The 15378-nt window shown below is 35.5% G+C and overlaps 1 protein-coding gene across 1 annotated transcript in view; it reads right to left on the minus strand.

Moving 5' to 3' along the window:
• The window catches only part of LOC112058339 (plasma membrane calcium-transporting ATPase 3), a 254080-nt gene that overhangs the window by 207933 nt on the left and 30769 nt on the right, over positions 1-15378 (minus strand). The window contains exon 2 of the mRNA XM_052889311.1: positions 12681-13108. The gene's annotated coding sequence lies outside the window, so the exon portion shown is untranslated. The remainder of the gene's footprint in view (positions 1-12680; positions 13109-15378) is intronic.

The following is a 15378-nucleotide window of genomic DNA, read 5'->3' on the forward strand; positions in this document are numbered from 1 at the left end:
AATAAGTGAGTAGTTAGGGGGAAATATTACCCCTAATGCCGTCTCTATTGACAATATAAATCGGCTTGCTTACTTTACCTAGCCTGTGGGTAGTTATCCCTGCGGGGTTTATTATAAATGGCCGTATCTTAACAACATCCATCAGGTTAGTTCTCAGACCAATTAGATCGGTACCTGACTCGCTAGACGTTACCCCTCTGTAAAACTATAAGATCGACGATCTAACGCGTTTTTAAGGACACAAAATAGACCTACTTATTTGTGTTAAAAAATGTATATGTATGTAGCTAGCTAGTTCCCTTTCCAAATGACAGACAATTTCTTGTTATTTTTTTTTTAAAGAATATTTGCCATAAATTTTGTATTTTGACCAATATACCAATTCCCCTCCAACTAGTCGGGAAAGACTGTGCTAGGAGTGGGTACGACAATAGACCAACGGGGCGGGGATCGAACCACCACCCCTCGGTGATGAGTGCGACCTCTCTTACCGTTGAGCTATCGAGACTTTTGAGATGTATTTGAGTGGTAGGTATATACTGGAGTGGCTAACATCCAAAATCTAATCTATCTATCTAATCATAACAAAATCAAGAAATTTATCACTTTACATTTGACGCAAAAGTCAAAAAGTGACGTAGAAGTACTTTACTTTGAAATTTCGTATCGAAATATTAAAATCAACCAGAGTTTGAGATATTATGGTGAGTAAAATTTAAATTTATTAAATTTGAAAATTAGAAATTTATGCATTTTCATCGTTTATTTCAACATCAGGAACTCGAATCCACAAAATAATTATTACATCGTATCCAGTATGTTAGACCAATCATTTTGGTAATAATTCTACCATGTGGTTTATAAGTAAACCAAAAATTTAGTTTTTGACATTTTTCGGGGTAAGCCGCTCTACTAGTCCATAGTTAATTAGTCTTAGGACTTTGTTTGTTTGTACGTTTGCTTGCAATATTCACTGGAACTATCAGTAGGATTGAAAAATAACTGGTGGAAAAATGTGCAAGCAATTTTTGCTCATAAAAAGTTGCGGGAAAAAAGTCTCCTAGTAAATTAAACATAGACGGCTTAAACAAGGTTTTATTAGTTTACATTGAGTGAAAAAGATGGTCCAGATTTTAATTTCAAGGTGAAGTTATTGTAAGATATAAATGATTGTATTTGTCGATGGTTTAAGGCTTTCACGGCAGCCGGGCGACGGTGACGTCATACCCGGCGCGCGCAGATCGATCCGCAGTATCCCACGCAGCGCGGCAGCGCTGCCCACTAAACACTAATCTAAACCATCCAAAGTCCTAAAGCGCTTTATCCGCTTTCCCAGAACTTTTCTTAACACAAGCGTACTATTTTTCAAAAGGGCTCAAACGATCACTTTTTGTAGATTACGACTTTAATAATATTTTGTAGATTATAAATGATTTTAGCTCAAAATTTATTGATTTATTTATTGAAGCATTTATTAATAGTTCTCGTCTCAGTATACTAAACCGTTAGTAAATGCTTGTACATAATATGTTTTCTGTGGTAAATGTTAGTATAATGCAGTTGCTAGGTATTACTTTTAACTGACTTCCAAAAAGGAGGAGGTTCTACGTTCGGCTGTACCTATATATGTTTTTGATAGCCCAGTGGATATGACCTCTGCCTCCGATTCCGTAGGGTGTGGGTTCAAATTCTTTCCGGATTTGTGTGCATTTTAAGAAATTAAATATCACGAATCTCAAACGGTGAAGAAAAACATCGTGAGGAAACCTGCATACCAGAGAATTATCTTAATTTTCTGCGTGTGTGAAGTCTGCCAATCGGCATTAGGCCAGCGTGGTGGACTATTGGCCTAACCCCTCATCATTCTCAGAGGAGACTGGAGCTCAGCAGTGAGCCGAATATGGGTTGATAATGATGATCTTGAGTCAGAAACCCTTAGTTAGCGACCAAATCTCGGAAGCTACGAGTAGTTTATTAGTACAATCAGAAATCCTGTATTTTCAATATCACATTCTTGCTGTTACGTAAATTTGTAGCAAGTTAGCAACACAACGTCACAGCTCAACGATTCGCTATCAATTATATTATCTTTATTCTTCGTTCGATTTTCTTTGAAGAGATACGTTTATGATACAGAATGTATGTTTCATTTCGATACAACGTCGGCACGGTTAGCAAATAAAAGTCAGTTTAATTTACGACAACATTTATAACTATGAATCGATTCATCATCACATAAAGGGAATTAAGACTCATTGCTGGATACAGGCATTTTGGGATGTTTATAGCCTACGATTTAAGAAATTAAATATCACGTGTCTCAAACGGCGACTGAAAACATCGTGAGGAAACCTGCATAGCAGAGAATTTTCTTAATACTCTGCGTGTGTCCAGTCTGCCAATCCGCATTAGGCCAGCGTGGTGGACTATTGGCCTAGCCTCTCTCATTCTGAGAGAAAACTCGAGCAGTGAGCCGAATATGGGTTGATAACGAATATCCTACGAATACTAACTAAAATTTGCGCGTAATTATAGAAATTTAAGTACCCTGGGCCGTGATAGCCCAGTGGTATGACCTTTGCCGTCGACTCGGAGGGCGTAGGATCGAATCTGGTCCGGACAAGCACCTCTAAATTTTCAGTTGTGTGCAGTTTTAGAAATTAAATATCACGTGTCTCAAACGGTGAAAGAAACACATCACACACAAAACTGCACACTTGAGAATTTTCTTAATTCTTTACGTGTGTGTAGTTGCATTGGGCCAGCGTGGTAGACTATTAGCTTAGCCCCTCTCATTCTGAGAGGAGAGTCAGCAGAGAGCCGATTTGGTTGGATATGTGTTGTGAATGATGAATGTAATTAACTTGAACCAGTTTAGAACTACTTTGAAAAATTGTAACAACTTGCCAAAACACCTGGCAGACAGAAGCATCTGCAAGCTTACACTTAAAGAAAAACTTAAAAAGTTTCCAATACAAAAATTTTACTACTCCATAAAAGAGTACTTTGCTGATGCTTCAAAAAATTGGAACTACTGAATTTTAAATCTCAACCATTCACATAAAATTAAGAAACAGAAAGGAACATCTTTAGCATCATCAGCATCTTCTAGTAAAACATTATTAAAATTGTTCACTGTAATGTAATTAACATGAACCAGTTTAGAACCGTTGGATTTCAAAGCTCAGCGGTTTGAAAAATACAGGTGATAAAAATATATTTATTTTTATTACTGGAAGTTAAAAAAAATAATGTTACTTGAATGTTTGGGATTGTTGCACCTATCCGGGTCAATGGGGGTCGATGGACGGCCGGCAACTTTTAAATTGGTTCATTACGAACTAGAACCACTTTGGAACTACTGAATTTTAAATCTCAACGGTTCACATAAAATTAAAGCCACTATATTCTCACTAAACATTGCTAAAATTGAATCAGTGAAATGTAATTCACAGGAACCACCTTAGAACTGGATTTCAAAGCTTTCTCTCTCTAGTAAAACATTATTAAAATTGTTCACTGTAATGTAATTAACATAAACCAGTTTAGAACCGTTGGATTTCAAAGCTCAGCGGTTTGAAAAATACAGGTGATAAAAATATATTTATTTTTATTACTGTAAGTTAAAAAAAAATAATGTCACCTGAATGTTTGGATTGTTGCATTTATCCGGGTCAATGGGGGTCGATGGACGGCCGGCAATTTTTAAATTGGTTCATTACGAACTAGAACCACTTTGGAACTATTGAATTTTAAATCTCAACCGTTCACATAAAATTAAGAAACAGAAAGGAACATCTTCAGCATCATCAGCATCTTCTAGTAAAACATTATTAAAATTGTTCACTGTAATGTAATTAACATGAACCAGTTTAGAACCGTTGGATTTCAAAGCTCAGCGGTTTGCAAAATGAGCAATCAACACGCGAGCAGGGGGTAAAAATAAAAATACTGGAAGTGCAAAAAAATGAATGTACAGTAGAAAGTTTCCACGTTTCAGTGGATTGTTCCATCTATCCGGGTCAATGGGATGCTGAGGGCGGCCCGCCAAGTGCGAGCGGTATTATAAATATTTCACTTTTCTGTTACGTACGTCGATTGTGTCGAGAAGTTAAGACTTCACATTGAAACTATAATTTTTATACCTTTATCTATACTAATATTATAAAGAGGAAAGATTTGACTGTTTGTTTGCATTGATTAGGCTATGAAACTATTGAACCGATTTGAAATTCTTTCATTGTTGGGAAGCTACACTATCACCCGGAACGAGAACTACGCCGGTGAAAGCGTTTGGCGTCTGCTATTAATTTATAAACTTCATCATTAACATATAACCCATATTCGGCTTACTGCTGAGCTTGAGTCTCCATTCAGAATGAGAGGGGTTAGGCCAAAAGTCCACCACGCTGGCCCAATTCAAGCCCAAGGATTAGCAGACTTCGCACACGCAGAGAATTAAGAAAATTCTCTGGTATGCAGGTTTCCTCACGATGTTTTTCCTTCACCGTTTGTGACACGTGATATTTAATTTCATAAAATGCACACAACTGAAAAGTTGGAGCTGAATGCTGAGGCAGAGGTCATGTCCACTGGCTATCACGGCTTTTTTAACACGTTGGCTTCATTACGAGGTCAATTGACCTTGTACATCTAGTGTATTCAAGAGTTACGAGGTCGATGGACCTCGTGCCGCATCAGAGGTAAGTACAGAAAAATCAGTGTCGCAGCAAACGTGTTAAAATCCCTTAGGATATGGCAAATGACTCCAAAGATTCTCCCAATCTGTCTAAAAGACCTTTCAGGTTCAGACTACTTTCAGCCTATGTCAATTGATTCCAAGAACTCTCAGGACCAGTCAAATGACTCCAAAATCTTAGATTCAGTCAAATGACTTCGTTCAGGCACATGTCCGAGTAAACTAATTACCTACCTACGAGTACATCTTTTAATGGCCACTTAAATTGTTCCCCGATCGTCAAGCTAAGCATTCCCTTTGATCTCTTTGAGATTTAGGAATTAGGTCGCTGACCTTGGCTGATATTTGGTGATTATTATATAGTTTATTTATAATAGAACAACATTGTTGATAGTTAAAATATATAATGTCGTAGACACTTGTATAATAATTTTTTCATTATATTTACTTAGAACAGTAAATAATTTGGAAAAATAGTTGTTATATCCCGGAATTTCAATTGCACATCACACTAGGTTACAAAAAATTAGTTATTCTTTTAATGGCAATTACATACGTTTTTATAATAAACTGCCACATGCAATCACTGGCATGTCTCTCAATAAGTTCAAAGTTTTTATTAAACGTAAGCTTATAGAAAAGTTATATTAAAGTGTCAATGATTACGTAAATGACAAAATTGCTTGGAAATGAAATATATTACATGACAGGCTACTTATATACCTATTGTTAAATGGTGATAAACTAAAAAAGGATAAACCTGGCTGAGTTTGTTGTGGGCTAAACCAAGGCGCGTTTGGAACCCTCGTAACTTTAATTTTAAGTTTTCGAATAATTATTATCACCATTATCTTAAGTTTATATTATTACCTGACGTTTCGAAAGGTTATTTTTTGGTGACGTATAACTACGTAACCTAACTAAGCGGTATCGTGGGTTTAAACTTCAAGGTCTCCCTCCTATAGCTCGTATGTAAGCCAGTACAGTAATCTCGTACATTAGTCTCAAAAGTATATCCACCAAAGAGTCCTTTCGCTTAGAAACGTTATATCGACCCGAAGGAATACGGAAGTCATGAAACCCCGCCTTCTGAAGAATCAGTCTCATTATTTTTCGTGTAGCACAAGATACAAGAACCAAGAGGTTGCAAAGAAAATGTATAGCTATTTCACAAAATTTTATCTTTGTCTCTTAATAATAATAATAATATGCTCCCGACCGACTTTTTTTTTTTTTTTCGGTCACGGCGGCTAATCTCATGGTGAGATTAACCATGTACGCAGGAGATATTATAGTGCAAAAGTGTATCCGCAAGCACAGGTGCACTCTCTCTTCCCTCACTCTCGAAATCTGATGGGACGGCAGACCGACCGACCGACCTTTGTCTGTTGACATAAGTATAATAAATGTTATCACCGCGTTGCAACGACTTGCGGTACGGACGGCTTTAGTGTGCTCGCGGCGTTCGAGCCGTCCACATCTCTTGCTGTATAATTCTTTATGGGTTACTTGGTACAGGCGGGGAGAGTGACTTGAGTGGAAAAGGGGAGTGTTAGATATCTGTCAAAGGCGCCTTTAACCCTACACACATCGTTCACAAGTGCGTGACTTCACATTGTGAATCATAACCTTTGTTCGACATTACTTTTCTTATTTTTGTGATCACTTTTGAGTCCGCTAAAATAAGAAAGACATAACTTACGTTTAGACAATCCAACACTAAACACTTGGGTGTTGCCAAAATGGCAGTTCCCTTACAGTATTACCGACTAAGATGTTTCGAGTTTTTGGTCTTTGGTTTGTTCCTTATTTTCTTTTCTTTAACAGCTCTGTATACAACATATATGGACATTGGTCATGGGTCGAAAACTCCTGTTGTAACAGAAGGAGGTAGTATCTCAATTCAGAATGAAGAATTACGCGAGAATTGAGACACCTGAACGCTAATCGCTCATAACTTAAACAGTCTCCTTATTGTTTGACGTACCATTGATTTATAGCCGAAACCTCGCCTTTATTTCAGTTCTAGGAAAGTCATCATTCGCTCTTTACGATCGAACTCAATTTGTTTGCACCGTACGTTCGGGTAAATCTCACTTCTTACGAACACTCGCACATTTTGAGAGTTAGCATTTTCAAAATCGCGTTAACTGGCACGCTAAAGGGTAAAATAAATATTGTTTTGCTAGAAACTTGAGCGAAACCTTTAACTCGGTAATTGGTGAATTTATTGCTTTGTGTAAAGAAATTATTTTCATTTCCACATTGGTGTTTTTGCTTCATAGTCTACTATGACTGCGATTTTACCCACATAGTTCCCGTTCCCGGGAGAATACGGGAATAAAATAAAGAAAGAAAGAATAATAGTAGGGGAGCCCGGGATGCTAAATTTGCAGTTACTACAGCTTCATTGGAATCGATTAGATTTGGTAGATGATAAAACGAATAAATTGTTATATACTTTTTCGCTTTTAGCGGTGGGGAAAAAAAATACAGACTTTAAAGACAATTTTTATTACTTTGGCTTACTGAAATCATTAGAAAACATGAGCGATTATTCAGAAGATTATTTCGTTTAAAATAAGTAAAAAATTAACCGCAATCGTGGCTCGATAACAGAAATATAAGGGTTTTATTTTTTATCTTTGGAACCCTCCCATTCCATTACGTTCAAATTTTTGAAATGGGCACCTTTTTGCTATTAACTCACCTCACTCACAACTCACATTAAGTTAGTTTTTTTTGGTTGCCCTAATCTCACCCACCAATATTAAGACCTCATACTTGATCGTACTGAACAACGGGCAAGATATACTCCCCTATGTTCATCTGCCGCGCTCAAGTAACTGCAAAAATCCTCTCTTCGGCTCCTCTACTACTATAATACGTTTATTTCGAAATTGTGTGGCATTCACGTCACAATAACTTCAGTACACCCAGAACAATACCCTGCGATGTGTGACATAACCCAGTAAATGGCCCCAGCTCTGCATAATGCTACGTGACCATTTGAATTAGGACATGTAGCGCTGATTTTCAGCTGGAACCACAGATCAAATAACGTGGTTTTCTAGTGATAAAATAATTTCGGTTCAGTAGATCCAGCGATTGTCCCTACAACACAACAAATAGTACCTACCTATGTTAGTATTTAGTATAAATAGGCGCTTTTTTCGGAATAAATGTAAAACTATATAAACGGAGACCGTTTTATTTGGAAATTCATCCAAGAATGGAGTCTCTCTAGCTCCGTATATTTTGATATGTATATTAAAAGTATTTGTGTTTATTATTTATATATTTAATTTTCAATAACGAATTCGTATGTTGTTTTATATTATTGTATGTTGTATTAATGTTTATAATATTAAATAACAAGTATTTAGTTATCTCCATTAGGAAAAAGAGTTTTCAATAAAGAAAAGTATACCTACTTACGTAACTATATTGCAGATGATATTTTTATTGTTATTATTATTATTATTTTTTCATCGATGTTTCTGTATTTTTGTAATAATCAATGTACCTACCTATTTAGTTTTAATTTTGTTCTTAATTAATAATAGTTTACATTATTAAAAGGTCGTTGGTTTACATAGAATGTTGAACTGTGTACGTGGCGGCACCTGAACTGGGTCCTAACTGAAAATCAGTGCTGCATACTTTTTTTTGGATAGGAAGTATGTAGCAAAATGCTGAGTTAGGGCCTTTTTCTAGGTTATGCCACATATTGCAGGGCCTTCTTCTTTTTTTGTTTTAGCTATAAGTTATATATTTAAAATTTATTATTTGTAATGTGTGGCACTGCCTAAAAATAAAGATATTTCTTTCTTTCTTTTTTTTCTTTCTTTCTCCGCCTCGTCAGGTTTCCGCCTATCAAAGTATTAACAAACGGCGTTTAGTTAAGTATAAGTCCTTGCCTTTACCTTTTGAAAATAGGGTAAAGGTCATATTGTAAATCTGCCCGTGACGTCACCTACTGCATAAGCTCCTCTGCGGGTTCGTTAGAATGACACTTGACATTGACAGTTGATTCCACTGATTGAGCACGGCGCGGCCAAGTCAAGCATACCGCTAATCATAAACATACTTAACATATAGATCAGTGATTCCCAAAGTGGTCTATATTAACTCCTACCAACTATTCTAGCAAATAAATGATTTGATTGATTGATTGATGGATAGGGGTCTATGACAACCTACAAGGGGTCTACGTCAGCGAAAAAAAATTTGGGGTCCATGAAATGAAAATGGGGTCCACGATAGTGGATCTTAACACATACACTGATAGTACCTCTTCATCTTACATCATACAATTTATACATTAAAGATATAAGATAGTATATCTTATTTTATTTATCCTTCTTACTAAAAATATTGACTTATTTCTTACGTATATTTTACATAACAGATACAAAATTTGATTTTGAGAAGTTTTAATTTAAATTCAATTAATAAATGTATAAATTAACATTATGTTATTATTTTACAGTTAGAAATTTACAGGAAATCAATATCAGGTGAGTAGGGGGTCTACCCAACACGGAAAAACATGGCAAGGGGTCTACGACACAAAAAAAGTTTGGGGAACTCTGATATAGATAGATAAATTATTTATGGCATACACGATAAAACAATTACCGACCAAGTGCGAGTCGGATTAGCGCACGAAGGGTTCCGTACCAGGGTAGTTAGTTAAAATAAGGCTCTGAAATATACCGATTACAATTAATAAAAGTTAAGGATTTCATAGAAAACATAATTTAAAAATTACATATTTAATTGATTTTTCCAAACGTCAAGAACGCTTTCGTCCATTTTGTGACGTCACAATGTCACTAAAGGAATATACGTCAAACTATTATTAATTAATAATTATTTTGTCAAACACTCCGTTTGGTTAAGGTTTAGTGTTAACGTGGCGTCATGAAACAGTTAAAATATAGACCATCATGGCCGACAGCGTTTAGGTTCGTATTTCAATTTTTTTTAATAAAAAGTTTTTTTATATACTTATTCATGTTTCAAAAAATATAATATATTTTTTTCAATCTAGTAGAACATTAAAAACTTCAAGTTTTCGACTAATTATTATAACAATTATCTAATAATATTATTACCTGACGTATAATGTGGCGTAAAAATGTGTTAGCCGTGATAGCCCGGTATAGCCGTGATAACCCAGTAAATATGACCTATGCCTCCGATTCCGGAGGGTGTGGGTGCGAATCCGGCCGGGGCAGCGCGGTGAAGGCTTGACGTCCGATAAAAGTGATCATGTGTTGGTCGCGATCGTCATGATGTGATGCACATTGCGACCACCACACGATCACTATTATCGGCTGTCGCCGTTATCGCTGCAGGCATGCGAGCTTACATGAACGTCAGTGGCTGACTTAAAGCTTACGTCAGTTCTTTTAATTAACACATACTCATATACAAACGTTTGAAAAAGCCTTTCTATAAATCCCATTCAAGTCGAGTGTAAAATTACCTCGCAATAGTGTCACCATACTGCTGTCCTATTCGCGGAATTGTTCTATTTTAAAGTGTTCTAGTTTAAGAATTAAAGTTAAAAGCTCACTTTGAACTAGAACTTTTAACAAAAAACTAATTCGGTAAATTGGTTTTAAAGTGGACTTATTTATTATCAAGATTTCAAATCGTGCTTAGATTCATCTGAATTCATTCAGTAGTTTCAGCGTAATGCCCGGTCAACAAAAAACATGGACAAACAGACAATATATATAAAAAAAAATTTGTATACAGTATCGATTATATAATGTTCTCCATCAAAATATTTCAAAATATCTTCAACGTACAGAATTTGACCTGTTACAGTTTCTTATAAGTATAGATTGAACTGTATCAAAATATGATGTTTTCTTTGAAGGTTATTGTTAAGAAACATTGTTATTATAAAATTATTAATGTCTTTGGCTAATAATAATTATGCCTCGCTGCTCAATTCTCGCGATTAATATTTACTTGTAGTACTGGTTCGTATTTCTCGGCCATTTCCACGAATTGTTTAAAGAAAACAATTGTTTGCTGTACAAACGACGATAATGGCGATAAATTAATAATTAAAGTTCATAATTATTTTCCTATCAAGTATGCGGTTTGCTCCTTGACAGCTAAGAACTATACAAGACACAAAGAACCTTTCAATTTTAATACCTAGTCGTAAAATCATCATTTCCAGCTTTGATAATTAATAAATTAATTAATTCCTGATAATTATGTTTAACTACAAAATCATGTTTTTTCTTTTCCTACAAGTTAGCTTTTGACTATAATCTTGATTTATTTAATATAAATAAAATAAAAATATTCGTTAATGACAGAAGGCTCCGCTCTTCCATAACAAGCCGTAATTAAAGATATTTATAAAATCAAGTATGATTCATCATCATCATCATCACATCAGCCGATGGACGTCCACTGCAGGACATAGGCGTTTGTAAGGACTTCCAAACATCACGATACTGAGCCAGGTATTATATTTACTTAATTAAAATCAATCTACTTGATTATAGTTAAAGAAAGTGTGCCCAGGCAAGAGAGCTAAATATATAACAAAGTAATTATAGTATCAGTGTAAATAAAACCATTATAAATGGCCACCCTACATCGGGCCAGACTGCAATTGATGGCAGTAACTGACCCATATACTCGACGGTACCTATTGATCGGATTTCTCTGTCTAACCTATTTTATTGTGGCGGTGACTGACCGAGATAGGTATATTTTTACATTCTACCTGCATTGTGTAGCGTATACCTATTACCTATGTTATTGCAGAGGGTGTGGGAAATTGGTTGCCTTATGAAAATGCTCAGGGACGGCATTAGGGTCTTACCTGGGAACCTTTTCCCTGTAATGACATCCGCTTCTTAGTATAGGTTGTACAGTACACTGTAAAACTGGGAAAATATATTGTGACTTGTATTTGTATAAAGTCAAAAATGAAAAAGGAGAAGAATATTTTTATTTTGACTAATAAATAAAGCATTTTTGTAAAAAAAGTATTGATAATCAAGCTTTTTCTCAAATAAAACGTGTTTGTCAAATAATTTGATTATTATTTGCGGCCTTTGAAATTGAAAAGTCAAGTTAATGCTCCAATATACGTATCTAAGGCTCCAATGCTCTTTAAGTATTGTACATTTAAAGAGCATTGGAAACTTTAGTGTGAAGAAGTGAGTAGAAGTCTTTCTTAGTTCAAGTTTTTGCCCGCGCAGTTCCCGTTACCTATTGTAATACGAGAATAAAATATAGCCTATGCTATGCTATCTTGAGTATATGCTATATTGAGTAAGTATCAATGATAATGTACCTGTTTCACATGTACATTTTTATGGAAGAAATAATTTTCCAAATCAGTCCTATAGTTTTTGAATTTATGCGTTACAGTAAAAAAATCTTCCTAATCGAAATCGATTTATATTGAATACTTTATACTACTCGTGTAGACTGTAGTACACGAGTCGTTTAAAGAGAATCACTAGTTTTGTCAAATCAGATCTTATTCACAAGTTTTGTCTTTTATCATCTACGGATGATAAAAAACTTGTGAATAAGCTATTAGACACTTATCAGAAGGTGTTGAAACAAACCGACTGATATGAAGAGGGTATTTGATGACTTGAGCTCAGTTGTTTGCTAGACAGCATGGACACCGTCACGCTGCTAGTTAGTTACACGCTTTTGTGCAATAATGTTTTATGTCGTAATTATTGATCATAAATTGATCATGCATTTAGTGTGGGCATGGAGAACTTGTCGGGCAGGGAAGGTAAGTGTTTGTGTTTATGTATTCTAAAGAGATTCCTTAAACCTATACCCAAGATCACAACTCCCGGGACCTGCTCGAGGTGTTTCCTCTACCACAAAATAATGGTACGATCACTGTCACTGCTACACGTCACACTAAAACTTGTTTTTTTTATAAACAAAAAAAAATAAACATGCCACTTACCTTAACGGTTTCGTCAGACCAGCACGCAAGGCCGTTTCTCAGGATTCCTCCCTACGCGTCGCCGCGGCCGCCGCCGCATCACACACGCTACCCTACCCGAGTGAGCCTCCCCGCCTTCAGCCCCTAACAGACTTACCCCTAACTACTACTGGCAGTGTAACTATACAGCGAACATTATGAAAAAAATTAAGGCAAGTCCATTTCTAAAGCACCTAAAATCTCCACTTAAATCTTAAAGTCCGTTGGGCGTTCGTTTTTAAATTTAAAAATCGTTTTAATAACTATGGAGTCGCCGCGGTTTTACCTATCGAGTTTGTGTTATTTAGTGGGCGATGAAGCACCAGTTTTATAGTTGTCCCGCTCCATATAAGGCTTTTAGGGAGTGTATGGATCGCCGGTCCCCTTCACACAAATAGTGTCGCGTCAATCTGGAACAAATGAAAATTAAGATTAGTATTTTTACTTTTGCCCCTGACCCTTGGGGCATGGATTTTTCCAAATTATTTCACCGCGGCTAGTTATCTAGACTGGTGGACTTGTTAGTTGTTTGCGCAAAGGATCAGCCTGGCTGTAAATCATTCCACGTGGGCATGATTTGTATAGTTATTATGGTAAGTTACCTAAGTGTTCTATTGAATTTCCTATATAAAAAAATGTACACGCTTGGAAGATCGAGGATATGGAACCTTGAAGCATGCTACCTACCTAAACACGAGCCTATTACATGTTAACCATTTGACTCCTAAATGGACGACCGGTCGCCGATCGTATCCGTTACGTGACATGTAAAAAAATATAAAGTAAACTAAGGCGATAGGCGAGCACAGTATCATGCTCCGCGCAATAGAGGAATATAAAGATTTTTTAAATGGCTCACAACGGTAGATTAAAACCCCATTCCCTGACTGTCGGCTTCTTCAACGCAGACGGGCTTTTCGATAAAATACTCGCGGGAAGCGAGTGGTTAAAAAAAATATAACCCCCTAAAGCCACTACTGCCAATACTTCATAGACAACTTATACAAAATCGCGAAGATTTGATTATCACAGACTATCTATTAGAAGCCTTAACAGGGAAATAACCCTCAAGCTACACTATAAACAAAAGCAAAGTGCCGCGAACAATATCAAACCGCAAAATACAAGTTGCCCCATCAATCTTGCACGCTTCGCTTAGCACTGCGAGACTCATTAAGATAATTACCTAATCTTGCTTAACCCAGATGCTGGTACAACGTTGAAACAACGACGCTTCATATATACATCGATACTACCAAAAATATACTCGTAATCAATGATTTAAATACTATTAGATGTGTTACTAGCGCATGAAACAAAATGAGGCGCTCAAAAGAGGAAATTTTCACACATCTCAATGTTAGTTGTGGTCAACAACGAACGTTATTTGAACAAATAATACCTAAATATCTAAATATGGTCTACAATGTCGAGTTGTTTGTTCAGGAAGTGTAAAAACTATATACTTAAACAAAAATATAATGGAATTAAAGACAAAACTGCGCATGTGTGCGCTCAGTTGTGTACCCTATTATTCGGATCACTTTTTGCGGTGATTTTGTAGGGACGTAACCGATCTATAGTGTAAAATTATCATTGCTCGTAATCCACACTAATATTGATACTTTGTTTATGAAGAATATTAGCCATATATTTTAAACAAATACAATTAATTACAATTAATTATTATAATAATTTTTTACGACTCAACCGCTAAGCCTATTTTGATAAATTTTGGTATTAGAGCGAAACCAAGTATTCATTGAGGAGATGATTTTTCCATTAGGTAGATATTTCAAAGAACATAAGGGAAATTATATTTTTAACCGACTTCCAAAAAGGAGGAGGTTCTACGTTCGGCTGTATGTATGTTTTTTTTTTTTTTTTTTTTATGTATGTCCAGCGATAATTCCGTCATTTGTGAACCGATTTTGAAAATTCTTTTTTTGTTTTGAAGGGTTTGACTCCAGGGTGGTCCCATTTTTAGTTTTAATTTTAAATGTCCAATGCTAGAGACCATTTAAATTAGGTTCTGCAACAACTACGATTTTATTTATCGATCAACCTCCATTTCTCTTTCACCAGAAACTAAAGTTAATATTAATTTATAATTAATTAAAGTTGAAAGATTGTTTCTCGTAACCAATTTACAGTTATTAATTATGTTTTTAAATAACAATATTCAATTAGTACTTAAAAACTTGGTAGAAAGTAGCAGGTACTTACTACAGGTTACCTTTTATGAAAGATTCCATTAAAAAGGCATATTTTTAAAATCTCATCTCACTGACTATATTTAGAGGTCAATTGCTTTATTTCTGAAATTGGTATCAATTAAGTTTAATTAACTACTCTGAGGTTCATTAAAAAGCCTTCCCTTTATTATTTTTATAGACGCCACTACTTAATTAATAATAGAAGTACTTACATTTTTAATTAGAAAGCCTCATGAGCCTATAATAGCACCAGTAAACTGTCCTTTATAACACCCTATTTTCCAAATATGAAACAGTAAAAATTAATAACACGTCACAAAAATGATCGTCTAGCTATAAAACTAATTTTGCACTTTATTTCTTCACTGTCGTAGTGCAGTGTATCTACATTCGCCATATTGTTTCAGTAATGGTAGTTATACACGTCACGATTTACATAAGTGAGTTGGACTTAGACGGCCGCG

The sequence above is a fragment of the Bicyclus anynana genome, chromosome 25 (assembly GCF_947172395.1).
Source record: "Bicyclus anynana chromosome 25, ilBicAnyn1.1, whole genome shotgun sequence".
Lineage (NCBI taxonomy): Eukaryota > Metazoa > Arthropoda > Insecta > Lepidoptera > Nymphalidae > Bicyclus > Bicyclus anynana.